Below are 20,279 nucleotides of genomic sequence, written 5' to 3'. Positions count from 1 at the left end.
AATTTTAAGAAGCTAAGATACACTCCCAGTAGGCGTAGGCTTAGCGTGTGTAACTCTGCTAAATTCGCCTTGCGACCGATCAACTCGGAATGAGGGCCATTATCTTTTTTCTTCTTTTTTCTTTTATATGTGTCGTCAAGTGTTTATTGTGTAAGTATACCGGTATTAGGAACACACACACATTTAATATAAACTACGTGCCTTTTTTCCCCTTTTTTATTATTGCATGCATGTATAAATGCTTTTATATACATTTTTTTTAGATACCACATATTATTTTCATTTTTCTGATACCCCTTTTTTATTCTGTATTGAATTATATGTGCAATAGTCCTCTAGTAGTTTCTAGCTGAACCATTTGGACGTAGAAACAATATACAGCAAAGAAAATCTTTCCTTTCTAACAAATAAAGAAATTTCTATACTTTTGAATCTACTTTGGTCTTTGGATCTTTTTAATAGATAATTATCTTTTATTATTCGTTTAAGTTTAAGCGCTGGGAGTAACTAATCTGTGCACATTTAACAAGGGCCAGTGGAATCCCTTACCCTCCTTAGCTGCTACTTAAACTCAAGGTATTAGCGCAGTCCTCACAACCAGAGCCGGACCACAGAGGCGCTCTCCCCGTTCTGCTGCTACTGGCTGCCGCTACGTCTGTCACACTGTGACAGACGCAGGCTGCGTGAAGCGCAGACGCCGGCAGCGTGGAGCGCGGCTCCTGCTCGGTCCCTCCGGCTCCCTCCCTCCTCTCTCCTCCTACTCATCGCATCAGCGCTGATAGCACTGTGCGTTGATCTGTCCGTGGTGAGTACCGCACTCCCCCCTCTCTTCCCTTCTCCTGTGGACATTAGTGTAAGGGGCAAGTCAAGTGTTGCACTACTACTGTGGATGTTCTTGTGCAGCATGACCACTATGGGCATTCTGTGTGGCATGACTATTGTGGGTGTTGTGTGGCACGACTACTGTGGGCATTATGTGTGGCATGGCCACTGTGGGCGTTCTGTGTGGCACAACTACTGTGAGTGTTATATGTAAGGGGCGCTACTACTGTGGGCATTATGTATGGCACTACTACTGTGGGCGTTATGTGTAAGGGCAGTGGTAGATTCAGAGGGGTGAGGGGCAACAAGTCACATGCCCCCCTGTCATTTAGGAGATTTTTTTTATATTATTTTACTTATAGCACACTTTATTTATTGTACAGCAACTGCCATGGTTATGGTCACGGGCAGATTGGGCCACTGATCTGGGATCCGTGCTCCTGCCACAGCTCCCACCACCCTTGCTACCAGCAAATTACTGTGGCTCTGGCTCGGTTCGGGCAGCGCTTGAGCATGTTGCGCATACGCAAAGCTCATTAAAGGGGCTGACGGCTGGTCTGAACCTAAAAGAAAGGACCCTGTCTGAGCATGAGGGCACCATACATATCAGGGCCGTTTCAGTGACACTGCTTCACAGATTGCTGTACCAGCCAACCTACCACCGGGCTCAGCCCTCCTCTTCCTGCTCCTTAGTCACTGCCGGGCTGTGTCTACTCTCACCACACTGAAACAAAAATGCCAGATACCATGGGAGCGGAGGTCCCAGGCAGCCAGGCACTCCGCTGCAGATACAGTCCACTCTGGTGCCCTCTTGTATGGAGTAACCACAAAACGGAATAAACAGGCAGCAGCACTCAGAGAATTTACAGATGTTATATATTATAAAAACATGACTCCTTGACAAAAACTTGACACCACATTTTTTTTGCTCACCTGGACAAAGGGGCGTTGTGGCCCCGAAACGATGGTGTCTGGCATGATGTCGTTTTAACACACTTTTGATTGATTTAAGTTCTCCGAGTGCCGCTGCCTTTGTATTCACTAAGTATATATAACATTTTTGTACACACTCGCTCATTTTTACTGATCCATCCAGATGGCAACTGCTAGACTAGAGGCACAGAGACCCCAGTTGATCTCAGATGGTCGAATACCTACCCTGTCATCCACTACCTTTCTGTCTCCCTCTGTTTCTCCCTGTCACCCACTGCCTCACCTTCTGCCTCTCTCCCGCATCTCTATCTCCCCTTCACCCTCTCCGCATCACCCTCTCTCTGTCACTTTATACTTCTCTCATCACCACCAACTGCCTTTCCCCATCACCCTTTTCTGTCACCCACTACCTCTTCGTCTCCCACTATCTCTCCCCATCACCTCTCACTCCTGTCACCCTCTGCCTCTTCCCATCATCCTCTACGTCACCCACTGCCTTCCCCTGTCACCCATTCTCTGATGTCACCCACTGCCTCCCACTGTCAACCATTCCCTGGCGTCACCCACTGCCTCCCACTGTCAACCATTCCCTGGTGTCACCCACTGCCTCCCACTGTCACCCATTATTTAGCGTCACCCACTGCTCTCCCTGTCTTCAGAAAAACAGTCTGAGATTGGGGTGAGGTGCTGTGCAGTCCTGTGTGCGGAAAGAGGGGCCAGAGGGGAAAGAGAAGACTGTCACTTGAAGTCTAGATTCTGGGAAGAGGAGCCTGGCTGAGACTGCTGAGGTGAGTGGATGAGGACTGAGGAGACAAAGGCTGACATGAGCTGGGGAGTGAGTGGGGATGTTGGCATAAGGGGAGGGGGTGAGGAAGCATGATGAAAATGAGGGTGTGGCTTGTGGATACAGCATTCCCTTTGAGGCCACGGCCCTTGTTGCAAAACCACACCCACTTTTCCTGGAGTACGCACAAATAACCTCCCCCTCTTCCCTATCATGGTGCCCCCCCCTGTCATTTTGTTCTCGATCCGCCCCTGTGTGAGGGGTACTACCATTGTGGGCGTTATGTGTATAAGAGACACTACTGTGGGTATTGTGTTCAAGGAGCACTACTGTGTGTCATAATGTGAATTAGGTACACTACTATTTGGTGCACTATGAATCAGGGACATTATGTGTGGTATAATGTGAATAAGATTGTACAACATTGTTGCGTAATTTGAATTTGGGGTACTATTGTGTGTCCATGCCCCTTCCATGTAAGACCACACCCCTTTGGCATGCAATGTCCCTTTATTACGTATGGGAGGGAGGGCGCAAATTTATTGTTTGCAGGAGGGCGCCAAACACCCTAGCACCGGCCCTGCTCACAACATATTTCTATGATACAGGAGCGTCCGTTGATTTCCCGCCCTTTGTGTTAGACATTTTCAGTGAATGTAACCGCAGAGCGTTTGAGTACAATACAGCCAGAGTGAGTACAATACTTGCGAATAAATCCCCTAGTATGTGACAGCACACACAGTACACAACACCAGCGACTAAATCAGGTAGTATGTGACTGAGTACACAGTAGAATACTTTTAACGGTTAATACTGTGAAGCAATATATATGTGACCCAGACGCACCTAGTCCCTTAGGGTACAGAATACAGTGATAGCTAAAGCTGGTATACACTGAAAGTGAAATCCACCCAGCAGATACAGGCACACACAGTCACAGTGACAATGCAGAGAATTATTTTAGTAAGACAATAAAACTGCACTGGACTAGTAAGTGTGTGTGTGTGTATATATATATATATATATATATATGAAACAGTGCACGGACTGAGACTGGATGTATATGTCAGAATACTCGTACAATATATTCTGGCACAAGTACACTTGTTCTTAACTAACACTGTCACAATATCGACATGTAAAATACTTAAGTGTGTGTAAAATTACGGCGCTGATATACAGGCGAATTTACAGAGGAGACCTTACCCTGCAGTCCCGGAGACCAGTCGCAGCTATTCTTAGAAGATGGCGCCCAACGTCTCAGTCAGGGAGTGAGGGAGAGTATGAGGAAGGTCCAGGGCGGGAACACCAGCAGTAGATGAAGCCCGGAGCTGGGGGAGGGGCTACAGGTCAAGCGCCTTCTCCCCATGCTTGTTCTCACCACCTGGTAAAGTGGGCATTAGTACACCCGACCTGTACTCCTATGCCCTGGTGGATATAGTGGGGTCCCTTCTTGGTTACAGTGTCCACGCCAGCGTTGCAGTCCGTCTCTTTAGACTGCGATCGGAATGCAATTTAATGGCGGGTCCCGCCTGGGGGACCCTCTTACCTCCTCCCTTCTGTAGCAGCCACGTGAACCAGGAGAGCATTTGCGACTGTGTGCCTAAGCCGGAGCGCCTCCACCGCAAGTACCCGGGATCAGAGCCAGTGGGAGTATGCAACGTCGCTGGGTTGGTGACGGAGCCGCAGCACAGAATGTCACCCTGACATGTAAGTGCTGCAGCTCTTTAAGTCTTCTAAAAGGTTTTTCAGGGCTGCCCAGTGCAGCCCCCCTATTAAGTGACCTGCTCTGCAGGGCACCAACACGAAATTGAGCTCACAGTGCCTGGAGGCGGGGTTATAGAGGAGGCCCGAATGCATCCTGGGACAGTCTAAAGCTTTGGCCTGTTGGTGCCTGGGTCAAGAGCCATCTCTACACCCCGAATTTTCCCTGTGGAAATCAATGTACCCCGCTGCAGAAAATAATAATTTTATTTACATAGTGCTATTTCTCCAATAGCACTCAAGGCACTTAGCAGATAGAATGAACATAATACAGTACAGAAACAATAAAGAACAGAAAAGCTTTTCATAAAATACAGAGAGCATGGAGATATGAAAGGAACAATTAAGGAAATGCGTGAGTAAACAGGAGAGTCTTGAGTCTCGATAATACATTTGTGTTGTGCAATGGCGTCACAAAGGGGGTGCGGGGGGTGCAGCCTGAACCTGGATGTCACCCGCTGAGGGGTGACACCAAAGTGCCGGCTCCTGCTCAGTGACAGAAGGCAGGTGCTGCACTGTGACATTACATGCAGCATTCCGGCTCCTGTCACCCAGCACAGCAGGCTCGCAAGTGGGCAGGCCGCATGTCTCGGACGAAAACAGGTGTCGGGACACTTTGTCCAGACCCCACCCCATGCATCCCCAACACCACCCCCACCCCATGGAGCCACAACCCTATTGTGTCCGCTGCCGCAATGGGTGTATTTTGGGTGAGTGACGCCTCTGGTGTTGTGTATTGGTTTTAATTTAATATGAGGCGGCTGGTTATCCTTCCACTGCTTGGCAACTGATGCATGGTATCTGTAAAAATGTGACCCATAGCATAGTTACTGCATATGGGGTTATCCATGCAGAAGTAATGGAGTATAGCGGTACGCCACTGCTGATGTTTCTACCGGTGACATGTGGCTATAGGTTTGTGACCTCTCACCATAGAGTTCTGATCACAGGGAATTCCCAGAATATAGAGAATAATGTACCTGCTGCTGATTTTTAGCAGTGGCTTAAGGTGGTCATCCGAGTTGTTCGCTCGCTAGCAGTTTTTAGCAGCCGTGCAAACGCAATGCGCCGCCCACTGGGAGTGTATGTTGGTTTAGCAGAAGTGCGAACGAAAGGATCGAAGAGCGGCTACAAAATATTTTTGTGCAGTTTCAGAGTAGCTCCAGACCTACTCAGCGCTTGCGATCACTTCAGACTATTCAGTTCCTGTTTTGACGTCACAAACACGTCCTGCGTTAGTCCAGACACGCCTGCGTTTTTCCTGGCATGCCTGCGTTTTTTCGAACACTCCCTGACAGCGGTCAGTTGACACCCAGAAACGCCCACTTCATGTCAATCGCTCTGCGGCCACCAGTGAGACTGAAAAGCTTCACTAGACCTTGTGTGAAACTACATTGTTCGTTGTAATAGTACGACGCGCGTGCGCATTGCGCAGCATACGCATGCGCAGAAGTGCCGTTTTTTTCCTGATTGCTACGCTGCGAACGAAAGCAGCTAGCGAACAACTCGGAATGACCCCCAAAGTCATTACATTAGTGTACTGGCCACTGCCTTCCATAGCAGCAGTACACTCACCTCCAGGAATGCTCTGTGCTGCTGTGACTGTTCTGATGAGCTATATGTTGCTCTCCCCCACCTACATAAACACTGTGTACACAAGAATAGGCAGGTTTCCAAATGCAATATGCAATCTCCCACTCTGCGGAACATTGGAGCAAGTGCAGGAGTCTGGTACAAGAACCTAGTAAAGACCCTGGACATTAATTTAAACATTAGTCTTTTTATATACTGTATACTGTATGGAATACAGTATTAATATTTAACACTATAGATGATTCTCTAGTATATGATGAATGAAACGTTTAAATAATAGAAATAATTGGTCAGTAAAAGGTTAAACATACCATAATAAATAAATACACAAACATGTATAATACACAAAACGGGTATGGGACTCAGGGTCGACAGTGTCCAGGTCGACATCTATTTGTCGACAGTGGGTAGGTTGACACTAGAAATAAGTCAACATGTCCACTAGGTCGACATGAACAAGGTCGACATGAGTTTTTCCTGTTTTTTGGCGTGGTTTTCTTCGTAAAGTGACCGGGAACCCAATTAGTGCACCGTGTCCCCTCGCATGGCTTGCTTGGCTCTCCATGCTTCGTGCAAGGTGCCTCACTCCACTGACAATGCGCTCGGCACAGGTTACTGTTCCCAGTCATAATGTGGATAGTAAAGTATGAAAAAGTTTTTTTTTTTTTTTTTAAATTGTGAAAAACTCATGTCGACCTAAGGGTCGTGTCGACCTAGCCACTGTCGACCACTAAGTGTCAACCCAGAGTCTGGATACCACACAAACATATATAAAGTGCCAGTACTGCACTTTCTAAGTACACATTCTCCCACCTCATGGTAAGGCTCCTGTCTCCTCTTCCTGGTAGCTACTCTCTTGTCCAATGCACTGATTGAGGACTCAGAGCCACAAACACAGCAAACTTGATAGAAGAAGCTGCTAACACCGGGCATGTGCAGCACAGTAGCTCTGCTTTAAAGTGGATGATGTAGCGGCAGCTCTAGTAATTGTATTATATATCCCTGCTATTGTCAAAATTTGAGCCACTTGCCAAGAGGAGGGGGATTTCTGGGCAACCAGAACCCCCCCCCCCCCACACACACACACACACACACACACATGTTTGCTTACGCTGGAGGATGGGTTTCCCACATTTTAGCAGGCAGTTTTTGCAACTGGACTTTCATAATTATCCTTTCTCTGTTAATTAATATACAAATGCAATAATTATTGTGGTAAAGCCCCACTACAATTTACAAACAACTGTGCCTTTTCCCCTCCTTGCATGGTCTGCTCGAAATGATCCCTGCAGCCCAAAGTATTTCAGGAGACGACTGTACAGATGAACACTGTTCTCCTTATGTCTACCAAAATGAACATGAAAAGACAAAGCTTGAGATTGATCAGTAGAACAGAACATCACAAGTGGCCAGAAACATATGTTTCATATTCACAGTCTTGGCCTCAATAGTCCAATCAGAGTTACAAAGTGATGTTCCATGTAAGCTAAGCTTTCCCTTTACATTGTTATGCCAGGGCTATTTATTTATTGTGCACAAATGAATTGTGATCATGTTGTGTAAGGTATGAAAGACGTGCTGCAGTAACGACAGGAAAATAGGTTATTTCAGCTGACATGTAATGCAATGGAGGCGTATGGCTGAGATTTCCCGTTGAGAGAGGTGAATCTCGCATAGAACCTTCGAGGAACCCCCTGCCTGAGACAAAGGATGATTACACTGGCATTGTCATTCATTAGATGGATTATGCTCTCAATTCAAAGAGAAAATGAACAGCCAAATGACTTTGTTTGACTACATTGTAATCCCAGCTGACACGAGATGCACACGATTATTTTTCTGCTCCTTGTTGTGGTTTTTTATACTTAGGTGAGAGACAAGAATAAACAGTCAAGTATTGATGATGATAATAATTATTATAATAATAATGATGATTAGCTGAGGAATGTAGTAGAATTGTTAGTTATTGCAAATCTCCATAATATCGTTAGGCAGATATAAATGAATCATGTTCGGTAAAAAGGAGAAACTAGCTTTAGGACTGCTTAGTATTTGGTTCATTCAGTTGCTGTAAGTAAAGGCCCCCATACACTAGAGCGATGTATCTCATGCGCTCCATCACATGCTATTCCCCTTCAACTCCCCGTCCGCAGCTCTGGCACACGATATTGTGAGTCCAGGGCACTTTTACTGAAGATGTGCTAATGTTAGATCACTTATGACAGGATCAGGTAAGATCTGAAAGCCCATACAAGAAAACAGGTGGGTATACCAGCACTGGCTGAATTACATAAATAATGAATGGACGGTTGGTTTAAAACTAAAATAATAATCTGATTTTATTATCTGAAATAACAAAGAGAATAAAATCCCTTCTCTGAAATATGCAGCTGCAAAAATAATACACAGTACATGGATTATTGCCACCAATAGAGATGTATATGTATATTGCAATACAAGAGAAGTTCCACTTCTGTACTCCTGTATAGTTCAGGAAACTTGGCTAGGACACTTTCCCATGTAAACAGTCACTAGATATGCAATGTGTTTACCGGATATGTTGAAGCATAGATCCCATGATGTAGCATCAGCCTTAGGTGGAGTCCAATTATGGCTGGAGGGATGATCCGGAATTTAAAGTGCTGTAGTGCAAAGTCCCAAAATGGAGCAGGTGTCCAAAGGTGTGCCAAGATGTAGCAGGAGTTAGAATCACAGCATAGTGGAAAGGCTCAAGCTCTACGCGTTACGTTGGTTCCAGAGCATCCAGCTTCCTCAGGAGCATGTGGGATCTGAAAGCCCTTCTTACGACTCCCTGGAGCGTGCCTTAGATCGTAACCATAAGTGGTCCACTTACTCGCGACACGCCGGCCCGATGCGTTGATCTACCATCAAAGAAAGAAAAGAGCATGTTGAAAAATCTAAATAGAGGTCTGTGTGGACTCCGGCAAGCAGAGCTAAATAGGTGAGCACTGGAGAAACTTTCCGGTAAAATGGGCTTTTCACCGTTTAATAAATAGGTCTAAAAGTTTTTCAGTGTAGATAGTTTACAGCAGTGATTCCCAGACTCAGTCCTCCCGGCACCCTGACAGTCCAGGTTTTAAGGATATCCATGCTTAAGCACAGGTGGCTTAATTAGTTCCTCAGTCAGTTTGGTTATATTATCTGTGCACAAAAATGGATATCCTTAAAACCTGGACTGTTAGGGAGCCTTGAGGACAGGGTTTGGGAAACCCTGGTTAACACGATACATGGAAATGTTCAGAAAGACCCTGCATTTGCTAGATATGGTAAGCCCTGATGTCCTGATCTACCTCCCTCAGGTGCTGTGTAGATCCTTGGGTTATTTTAGAGACTACAGCTTCCCATTATGCACAGAAAGCATTATGTGCAACCATTAAGCTGCTGGTAAATTAATTCCAAGACCTCTATTATTTATTGTCCTGTCGGCGTTCTACCATCCAGAGAGAGAAATATTAACCTGAACATTGACTTTTTGAATACTGTACCTCCTAACTATCCCGGTTTCAGCAGGACGTTCCCGCTGTCCTACCTGCTGGTTGGGAGGAGGGCACTCTGAATAGCAAAGCAGCAGTGATTGGATGATGTGCACATCATCCGCACTGTGCTGGGAGAGTGACAGGCTTGCCCCCAGCATGGCGAGAAATGGGGGCTTGACACGCAATCATGCCCAAAAAACATCATACACCTGGTGTGTGACCTAGCGGGCAAAGGGCCATGGCCCCTTTCATGCAAGCTGTAGGCACACTTAAGGAGTCCTCAGTCAGAGTTTTAAGAAGTTGGGTGGTACAGTATGATTTTTTTTTGGACATCGATAAGAGATATGGGGGGTCATTCCGAGTTGTTCGCTCGTTGCCGATTTTCGCAACGGAGCGATTAAGGTGAAAATGTGCATGGTACGCAGTGCGCATGCGCTAAGTATTTTTGCTCAAAACTTAGTCGATTTACTCACGTCCTAACAAAGGATTTCCATCGTTGAAGTGATCTGAGCGTGATTGACAGGAAGTGGGTGTTTCTGGGCGGAAACTGACCGTTTTCTGGGAGTGTGCGGAAAAACGCAGGGAGTGTCTGGAGAAACGGGGGAGTGGCTGGCCGAACGCAGGGTGTGTTTGTGACGTCAAACCAGGAACGAAACGGGCTGAGCTGATCGCAGTGTAGGAGTAAGTCTCGAGCTACTCAGAAACTGCTAAGAATTTTCTATTCGCAATTCTGCTAATCTTTTGTTCGCTATTCTGCTAAGATAAGATACACTCCCAGAGGGCGGCGGCCTAGCGTGTGTAATGCTGCTAAAATCTGCTAGCGAACGAACAACTCAGAATGACCCCCCATGGGGACCTACCGTATTCCGTAAAAACAAAGACAAATATATTGAAACACTTTAGAAAATAATTATCAACTCATTCATTTACATGTACCACCGCGATTGTTCTGAAATAGCCTGTATGATGCAGCCCTAGTTAACAAGGCCATGCTGCAGCCCTAGTTAACAAGGTCCTCCCTCGTCTGAACGGTTCAGGCGGTGGAGGGGGTCGTTAACGATGCGCGAAAGCGCGCATTGTTAACGATGTTGTGTGTAGACGAGATAGTAATAGATATCGCTCAGTTTTTCATTTCACTATTTTGTCAAACATTCACTATTCTAGTTGCACTTTTCTTTGTCTCTTCAAACTTTTCCGAATTACTCGTTAACTAATAATCATTCACTCCGTATTTAAGAAAGCGATTGTCTTTGTGGTTTTGAATAGTTATTTTGTTGATTTTTTTTTTTTTTTGTCGTTGTGGATTTGAATCTTTATTTTATTGAGTTTTTCTTTTACTTGTTTGTTTTACACCTCTCCAAAATCTGATCTGATCATGTTGTGAAATATTTGTATTTTAAGAAATTAGAGGCAATGCTGGAAGATCATTAGGTCATAAATATAATATTACCTCCTGAATAATTATTCTGATGTTATTTTTTCCCCCTCCAATGTCTGCACTTTTTTGCTTATTTTGCTTTGGTTAATGTTCAAAGTATTTTTTCCCTAGAGAACATTGCGAGACTCCAATTCTGGCTATTAAAAATTGCCATCCCTTAAGCAGCATATTGAGGATAGCCTCTAGTTATTCATAATTGGATCATATCACAGAAAATTAAATAAAAAATCATGAGCTTGAAATTCAACGGAAAAGTGCCTTAAATGCTTTATGTACCATACTTTACTAAAACAGATATTTTGTTTAACAGCCTGTCGAGCCCACAGGAACGAGGTTTTCTAGGTTGAATGCAAAGTAAATTAACTTTTTAAGTTCCCATTGGAATTTTGAAAATTATGTCTGAAATATTAGATTGAAATGGGAAATGTAAGTTCACAGCATGAGTTTTATATTTTCTGCTTGATAGACCGTCATAAAACGTAACTGTGGAGAACATTAGACCCTAAATAGCAGCAGAGATTGATATAGAAATGCCCTTTTGATACATACATCAAAATAAGTGTATGCATTCTGTAGCGGATTGTGAAGTCTGATTACATTGCACCTATTAGTTCAAGGAGTTAAATATGTTTGCAGTGTACACTATACATAATTATATTCTGTTCCCAGTAGGAGGGAATTAATAGCATATTTGAAATAATTTGTGAACCTTTGGTGCATATGTGTGTGTGTGTGTGTGTGTGTGTATATAATATATATATATATATATATATATATATATATATATCTATCCACCAGGGTGCTTCCGCCTTGCACATACGGGGGGATGGGTTCTTAATGCTGGGGTAGTACGTCCCCTCCAAGCTGTAAAAGAACCAGGCTGCTCTCCTTGGCTTTTGCAAATATGAAAAAACTGTATTAAGCAGACATGTGTTCAAACCAAAACAAGCATAGATAAATCCACCGACGTTTCAACGCCCTGCTGGCATTTTCTTCAAGGTGCTACGCTGTGAAATCAACAGTCACAAAAAACCAAACAGCGTAGCACCTTGAAGAAAACGCCAGCAGGGCGTTGAAACATCGGTGAATTTATCTATGCTTGTTTTGGTTTAAACACATGTCTGCTTAATACAGTTTTTTCATATTTGCAAAAGCCAAGGAGTGCTGCCTGGTTCTTTTACAGTATTAAGAACCCATCTATATATATATATATATATATATATATATATATATACTCAAAAAAATAAAGGGAACACTTAAACAACACAATGTAACTCCAAGTCAATCACACTTCTGTGAAATCAAACTGTCCACTTAGGAAGCAACACTGATTGACAATCAATTTCACATGCTGTTGTGCAAATGGAATAGACAACAGGTGGAAATTATAGACAATTAGCAAGACACCCCCAATAAAGGAGTTGTTCTGCTGGTGGTGACCACAGACCACTTCTCAGCTCCTATGCTTTCTGGCTGATGTTTTGGTCACTTTTGAAAGCTGGCGGTGCTTTCACTCTAGTGGTAGCATGAGACGGAGTCTACAACCCACACAAGTGGCTCAGGTAGTGCAGCTCATCCAGGATGGCACATCAATGCGAGCTGTGGCAAGAAGGTTTGCTGTGTCTGTCAGCGTAGTGTCCAGAGCATGGAGGCGCTACCAGGAGACAGGCCAGTACATCAGGAGACGTGGAGGAGGCCGTAGGAGGGCAACAACCCAGCAGCAGGACCGCTACCTCCGCCTTTGTGCAAGGAGGAACAGGAGGAGCACTGCCAGAGCCCTGCAAAATGACCTCCAGCAAGCCACAAATGTGCATGTGTCTACTCAAACTATCAGAAACAGACTCCATGAGGGTGGTATGAGGGCCCGACGTCCACAGGTGGGGGTTGTGCTTACAGCCCAACACCGTGCAGGACGTTTGGCATTTGCCAGAGAACACCAAGATTGGCAAATTCGCCACTGGCGCCCTGTGCTCTTCACAGATGAAAGCAGGTTCTCACTGAGCACATGTGACAGATGTGACAGAGTCTGGAGATGCCAAGGAGAACGTTCTGCTGCTTGCAACATCCTCCAGCATGACCGGTTTGGCAGTGGGTCAGTAATGGTGTGGGGTGGCATTTTTTTGGGGGGCCGCACAGCCCTCCATGTGCTCGCCAGAGGTAGCCTGACTGCCATTAGGTACCGAGATGAGATCCTCAGACCCCTTGTGAGACCATATGCTGGTGCGGTTGGCCCTGGGTTCCTCCTAATGCAAGACAATGCTAGACCTCATGTAGCTGGAGTGTGTCAGCAGTTCCTGCAAGACAAAGGCATTGATGCTATGGACTGGCCCGCCGGTTCCCCAGACCTGAATCCAATTGAGCACATCTGGGACATCATGTCTCGCTCCATCCACCAACGCCACGTTGCACCACAGACTGTCCAGGAGTTGGCGGATGCTTTAGTCCAGGTCTGGGAGGAGATCCCTCAGGAGACCATCCGCCACCTCATCAGGAGCATGCCCAGGTGTTGTAGGGAGGTCATACAGGCATGTGGAGGCCAGACACACTACTGAGCCTCATTTTGACTTGTTTTAAGGACATTACATCAAAGTTGGACTCCAAATCCAGACCTCCATGGGTTAATACATTTTATTTCCATTGATAATTGTTGTGTGATTTTGTTGTCAGCACATTCAACTATGTAAGAATATTTCATTCATTCAAATCTAGGATGTGTTATTTTAGTGTTCCCTTTATTTTTTTGAGCAGTGTATATGTATGTATATATATATATATATATATATATACACACACACACACACACACACACATACATGCAGACGGCTTGGCACTCCACTTAACTTAAAAATATTGATCAGGTGCCCTCACAGAAGCATAATCAATAGAACATGTAAGGTGTGGCACTCTGATTCCATAAATAAACACACAATAGTCACCAGACTCATCAACTTTTCGGTGTATTGTCCACCGTAATCACGGTGGACAATACACCGAAACGTTGATGAGTCTGGTGACTATTGTGCATTTACTTTGGAATCAGAGTGCCGCACCTTACATGCTCTATTATATATATATATATATATATATACACTGCTCAAAAAAATAAAGGGAAAACTAAAATAACACATCCTAGATCTGAATGAATAAAGTATTCTTATTAAATACTTTGTTCTTTACATAGTTGAATGTGCTGACAACAAAATCACACAAAAATTATCAATGGAAATCAAATTTATTAACCCATGGAGGTCTGGATTTGGAGTCACCCTCAATATTAAAGTGGAAAAACACACTACAGGCTGGACCAACTTTGATGTAATGTCCTTAAAACAAGTCAAAATGAGGCTCAGTAGTGTGTGTGGCCTCCACGTGCCTGTATGACCTCCCTACAACGCCTGGGCATGCTCCTGATGAGGTGGTGGATGGTCTCCTGAGGGATCTCCTCCCAGACCTGGACTAAAGCATCCACCAACTCCTGGACCCATTTGGTGATTATCCACTAAGTAAGGCCTGGTTCAGAAAATTAATTTCAAACCATATTGGTAAAATCAAGCGCATGAAGCAGCTAATCACTGGATTACAATCAAGCGGAGTTTGAATAGAGCTAAACTCTTGAGATGGTGCCTCTCCCCAGTCAGTAACACTCTGAGCTGCTGTATAAAAAAAATAAAAAAAATATTATATTGCCTTTGAAGACACGAAAGATATTTGTCCAAATTTTGATCCTTTGACCATACTGTACCCCTGATGAAGTCTGTAGGACGAAACGCGTTGGGTTAGGACAGGGTCTCTGTCATTGCTTCAGGAAAGAACATTTACTGTTTTTTGATTGAAATGGAATAATATCAACACAACTATTGTCTGTACAAATATATCTTATTGTCAACCTGGGCAAATTGTCAAACAGTTTTTACCAATTGTATGTTTTAAATAACAATAAAACTTCAATTTTAAGATTGTATTAGTAAACTTGTACATATCAAAGGACGACAAGCTCCCTGGGGAAATCTTTTCTCTATTTCTTCCAATATCATATCCCATCTAACAGGGGGTATCTTTCCCTAAGGTGTAGCTCTCCATACCATATAGCGCGAGAAAGGTCTTATCCTTTTTTAGATATATATATATATATATATACTGTATGGGGTATATTTACTAAGGTCCCGATTTTGACCGAGATGGTGTTTTTTCTTCAAAGTGTCATCTGGGGAATTTACTAAACTCAAATCACGGCAGTGATGAGGGCATTCGTATTTTTTTGGAAGTCCTAGGAAAAAAATACGAATGAATACACCATCGGTCAAATACGCCTGGAATTTGGTAGAACTCGGTCATTTACTAAAAAGTGCAATTCACAAACACTGCCGACAATAGCCAAACACTGGGGGTCATTCCGAGTTGTTCGCTCGCAAGCTGATTTTAGCAGCTTTGCTCACGCTAAGCCGCCGCCTACTGGGAGTGAATCTTAGCTTATCAAAATTGCGAACGAAAGATTAGCAGAATTGCGAATAGACACTTCTTAGCAGTTTCTGAGTAGCTCCAGACTTACTCGGCATCTGCGATCAGTTCAGTCAGTTTCGTTCCAGGTTTGACGTCACAAACACACCCAGCGTTCGCCCAGACACTCCTCCGTTTCTCCAGCCACTCCCGCGTTTTTCCCAGAAACGGTAGCGTTTTTTCGCACACACCCATAAAACGGCCAGTTTCCGCCCAGAAACACCCACTTCCTGTCAATCACATTACGATCACCAGAACGAAGAAAAAAATCATAATGCCGTGAGTAAAATACCTAACTGCATAGCAAATTTACTTTGCGCAGTCGCTCTGCGGACATTGCGCATGCGCATTAGCGACTAATCGCTCCGTTGCGAGAAAAAAATAGCGAGCGAACTACTCGGAATGACCCCCACTGCCGTGAAAAAATACAAATCGTGAAAAAGTGCTAAAATAAAACAGACCTGCTTTTTTTTACCGTGTTCGGATAGGCATGCACGGATCCATGAGATCCGTGCATGTTTATCAGTGGGAAGGGTTGGGAAAGTGTTAAATTTGCACACACAAAAAATGCGTAGGGTCCCCCCACGCATTTTTTCTTCTGATTTTAATAATGTTTTATTTTGTACGAAAGGTGCACAATGAAGCCAAGCACGGATCTCACAGATCCGGCCGAGATTCATTGTGTTAAAGTCGGCAGTGTTTTACAATTCACTCACGTAAAACACTGCAAAAAAATACGAATGACATCGACATCGGTAAATACGAAAATGCAGAATACGACAGCTTAGTAAATTAGTCGTAATAAATTCAAAAAGTTGCAATTTTACACTTTCGATGTCATTCGTGATTGAACTTTAACCTCATTCGGAAAAATACAAATTTTAGTAAATATACCCCTATGTATGTGTTTTTGTGTGTTTAATAGTAATATAATGTTTGTGTGAAAAGTTTTATCTGTTGGATATTAGAAGCAATTAGGGGAATATCCAATTACCAAAGGTAATTTACCGCTCCTAATGGGTTCGCTGTGAGCTATCCTATTGGCTCCGATGCTGGTATGCGTATCCTCAGATGCCGGCACTTATTGCCGATTATGCTTCACATGCCTCAGGCACGCGAATCATAATCCCTGATAAATAGCCCTCAGAACTGCGATAACACATGCATCTGGGAACTTATCCCCTATCCCTGCCTGAAAACGTGAATTTTTCAGCCCAAAAAATTGGGCTTTAATAGGATAGCCGGATAATCACCATTGGGCTACAATTGCGATATTAGCAAAAACAATTTTGGCCAAAAAATGAATGGGGCTAATAGGATATGGAACTATATGTTAACGGAAAGGTATTTTTTGTGATAATTTTGTTTTATATCTATGACCTGTATATGATGGCAGTCACCCAATAGGACATATTCCATATATTTCAGATGGTGAAGCTGTTTGTATACTCCTGTGCATACCATACTGTCATTTTGCTTTCGGAAAACACAACTAACATTGCATATACTGTATGTATGTATGTACGTACGTACGTACGTACGTACGTACGTACGTATAGTAAGTAAAATTCAGTAGTCATTCTTAGTATTCCCGTATTTAATAGTAAAGAAAGTAAAGTATGACCGGGCATTTCCTTTCCATTACAGATGGCAAACAACAAACAGAAAAATGCAGAAAGCTTTATGGGTTTTTTTGTAATCTACAGTTAGAGTGTAAAATAATTTTCCATTATTTTGCTTAGAATTCTGCTTCTCATACGGAAATAAAATGTATTTCTCCAGGAATTATCACCGGTCTATGTGTATTCCTCTGTATTACAAAGCAACGTGTTTCACTGGTGAAAACGGCCCTGCCAGGCAGTGGTTGTCTCTGACTCACCGGCAGTCTGACACCGCCAGCAAGGAGTTCAGGCACAAAGTTCTTGCGCAGTGAGGCATGACCCAGAGGGGAGCCTGCAAAGGCTTTGTGGCCTCGCACATCCCCATTGAAGGACGCTGGGTAAAACTATCTCAAGGTGGTGCTACCTAGCAGTGGTTTTGATAACAAATGTGTTAAGAAAAAAATAGTGCCTGCAAGATAAATCAGGGAATTAGTGAATTCTCTGGGGTGTCTGGCCTCTTAAGATGCAGTTGTGATGACTCCTTTTTCGGTAACAAAAAAAAGACAGAGAAAGTGGCTATGCATCATAAATAATAATAATAATTATAATAATGATATAGCACTTTTCTCCTAATAGTACTCAGAGATCTTTAAATTTGCTTGTACAAAACAAGATTAACAAGGGACATTAGTGAAATGCTTGGGTGAACAGGTAAGTCTTAAGTCTTACTTTTTGAAGGATTCTAGAGTGGAGGCTTCTCGATCTGTACGGGAAAGAGAATTCCATAGAGTTGGAGCTGTAAAGCTGAACGCTCGACCCCCAGATAAATTCCAGAAGAGTCTGGGTACTTTTAAGTCCTTCGTCAAGAGATCACAGTAGTCAAGTGGGACAGTAAGGGGTCCGAAGCGGCTTCAAGTACCTTGGGCCTTGGTCATGTAGGGCTTTGAAAGTGAGTAAGCCACTCTTGGAAACGATTCACCATCTTACAGGCAGCCAGTGGAGGAAGTAGAGAATGGGTGTTATGTGGCTGGTTGGTTAATAGCCTGACAGCTGCATCTTGTACCGGCTGCAAGCGGTGCAGTTCTTTTGCTGGAGACCCAAGTAGAGGGCAATGCAGTAATCTAGGCATGATGATACAAATGCATGTATGACTTTAGATCTTCTAAGGGCATTAAGTGCTTGATTATGTCTATGTTCCTGAGATGAAGGAATGAGGATTTGATAGTGGCTAATACCTGAGGATTGAGTATCAGGCCACAATCCAGACCAACACCAAGATTCCACACCTGTTGAGTGTTTGTAGTTCTGAATCCCTAAGCGTACGTCCTGTAGGTTGGCTATGCTGCAGTCTTGTTCTGTGACCAATCATAAATAGAACCTTCGACTTAGAAACATACTTGCCTACTCTCCTGGAAGTTGCGGGAAACACAATTTTTCAGCAAATCACAGGGGATGGGACCTAATGATGTAGTGAAGTGGCCCCACCCCAACCTGTCAGTAGCATCTCCTCTTCAGGCTTCTCCCAGAGAGGAGATAAAAGTGGCAAGTATGCTTAGAAAGCCTGTGGGAGGGCCACTTCAAAAGTAGAGCAGAAATTTCTATGGTGTGATGGCACCAAGAGTGTACTTTCTGGACGCAGCTCTACCCATAATTTTTGGTGAAAGGTTGGGTGCATGTCACTATGGGGAATCGTGACTGTGGAAGATTAGCGCCATATGATACTTCTCTACTTCAGTGACTCGGAAACTTATAGGAATAGTAGGCAAAATGAATAGGGTAAGACACAGACACATCTTTGAGGGACCCTGATGCAATCTGCCACCTACTGTATGTTCATTGTTTGGGGAAAAAAAGTTCAGTGAGTGCAAACAACATATTCCTGTATTGATCAGCACATACAGTACGTAGTGTAATACTAGTTTATGTTTATGGGCAAAACTAAGGGTGTGTACACACGGTGAAATATTTTCTTTCGATTATTACTATATAGTCAAAATCTCAAGAAAAGTTAGTGCAGATCGCAAGGTGAAAGTCACCTTGCGATCCCGATGCGCGGTCCCGCCAGGTCGGCATTGCAAGAAAAGATAGACTGTGCAGGCAAGTCAATCCTTGCTAGATCGGTGTACTATCTAGTTCATCTCACATGTCAGTGACATCTCACATAAGCCAAAATCGTAAGCACACATAGTCCATATCTCAAGAAAAGTTAGTCAAAATCTGTGCTATCTGGGCTCCGGGGAGTTCAAGGGAAATCGCAAGTAAAAATCGGGCATAGCAAGAATCTCACCGTGTGTACACACCCTGTGTTTTAGTAAGTTGGACTCAATGACCATTATACATTTACAATGAATGATGGATACAAGTAGATGGTCTCCTGACCATCTATTTATGTCACACTGGGGTCTATTTACTAAGCCTTGGGATAGAGATAAAGTGGACGGACACAAAGTACCAGTCAATCCGCATCTAACTGTCCTATCACAGGCTGTGTTTGTGGAGTGCGCACGCCATTGGCAAGGTGCGCTCCAGACAACGGAGGCGTGTCTGGAATGTTGGGCAGGCCGCAGCAGCTGCGTGATGTCACACCCAGCAGATGCGAGCCGGAACGCGGCGGGTAGCTATATGCCAGAGCGCAGGAGCTGCACAGGTAGGAAGCTACTCGCCAGGTACAAAAGCATCGCCGCCGTGCAATGATTTTGTACCTGTGTGGGGTTGGGGGGGGGGGGGGTGGGGGGCAGGTCCTGACATGCGGGGCGGACTAGCCCTGTGCTAGGTGTCCATCCGCATGTCAGAGTAACTGATCATAGATGGGCTAAATTTAGCACAGCGATGATCAACTCTGCATTATCCCCTTTATCTCCGTCCTCTTTACTTCTTTCTCAGGCTTAGTAATTAGACCCATACCTGAGAAGTGATAGTTATTCTTGTAACCACCCGTGTATCCTGACAGTATATAACACATGGAAGATGCACAGTGATAGTTGCACAATATCTATTTTTGTTCTGTATTATTTTGACCACTTAAGAAGTTTGCAAGCGTGCCCTGGGAACACATACTGATGATATAATGAACATTTGCATTATAACAGACATAAAAAAACCTGAGCTGCATTTTCGCTTATTGCCATCTGTATTTCCTATTCTAAATTACACAGGCTTATGAATATTTGAGTAACATTTGGTCAAGATAAAAATCCTCTTTGTCAGCTCCATAAATGAAACTTTCTGGCTCTTGAGACCGAACCAATCAGGCAAATTAATTCTGATTTGTTAGAAAATACTTTTCATTTTGTCTAAGCATTTTCTGCTATACTCCCCCCCCCCCCCTTTTTTTTTACGACCAGATTACG

At 43.9% G+C, this 20,279-nt stretch overlaps 1 protein-coding gene across 5 annotated transcripts in view; it reads left to right on the top strand.

Annotated features, from left to right (window-relative positions):
* Positions 1-20,279, top strand: part of WWOX (WW domain containing oxidoreductase) — a 1,758,901-nt gene that overhangs the window by 1,159,636 nt on the left and 578,986 nt on the right. The gene's annotated exons all lie outside the window — the stretch shown is intronic.

The sequence above is a fragment of the Pseudophryne corroboree genome, chromosome 11 (assembly GCF_028390025.1).
Source record: "Pseudophryne corroboree isolate aPseCor3 chromosome 11, aPseCor3.hap2, whole genome shotgun sequence".
Lineage (NCBI taxonomy): Eukaryota > Metazoa > Chordata > Amphibia > Anura > Myobatrachidae > Pseudophryne > Pseudophryne corroboree.
Note: the sequence above shows the minus strand (reverse complement) of the source record. Positions and strands in the feature narration are given on the sequence as shown.